The sequence below is a fragment of the Sinocyclocheilus rhinocerous genome, unplaced genomic scaffold, assembly GCF_001515625.1.
Source record: "Sinocyclocheilus rhinocerous isolate Xijiao unplaced genomic scaffold, SAMN03320098_v1.1 scaffold8623, whole genome shotgun sequence".
Taxonomy (NCBI): Eukaryota; Metazoa; Chordata; class Actinopteri; order Cypriniformes; family Cyprinidae; genus Sinocyclocheilus; species Sinocyclocheilus rhinocerous.
The window spans coordinates 3,204-3,784 of record NW_015647108.1 but is presented as its reverse complement, the minus strand read 5'-3'; the positions used below and the strand labels follow the sequence as shown (position 1 = coordinate 3,784).

General features: G+C 50.9%; 1 pseudogene; it reads right to left on the bottom strand.

The window, feature by feature from the left end:
• Window positions 1–301: 301 nt before the first annotated feature.
• The window catches only part of LOC107708862 (uncharacterized), a 2,782-nt pseudogene continuing 2,502 nt past the window's right edge, over window positions 302–581 (bottom strand).

Below are 581 nucleotides of genomic sequence, written 5' to 3'. Positions count from 1 at the left end.
GAGTCCTTGTACTTGTACAGAACCTCTTTGAGTCCTTGGCGGTCTGCTTCCTTGTGGAGGGCATCCGCCTCACTCAGGATCTGTTGGATTTGTGCGCCGAACCCGGTGTAGGGTTCCGGTGTAGGGTTCCTCTGTTGTTGAGTCATTTGACGGGCTCTGGGCCTTGACGGTCACCTGTGCAGGTGATTCTGTCGCGGACTGTGTTGAGACAGCGTAGACCCTGAGGTGAGTGTCATCTGTTATTTCTGATCGGCAGGCGCTTTCTCTGGGCACTGGCAGAATAGAAGTGATGGCAATGGTTTCATTGGGTCTTGTCATCATATTCATCTGACATTAGTTGGACTGGTATGGGGCCTATGACAGGTACCGTTAGCTCAAAGTCGTGGAACGCCTGGTTGATGAGCCATCCCAGGTGACTGGCTTTGGGAATGTTGATATCTTTGGCCGTACAGTTGTTGAACAATACATACACAGCACGAGATGACACTTCAATGAGAGGTGTGGCTTCCAAGGTCAGTCCTAGTCTTAGGCAGGTCCTGGAAGGTTCGAAGAAGCCTAGCTTTCTGTTTAGAGTTTGGCCA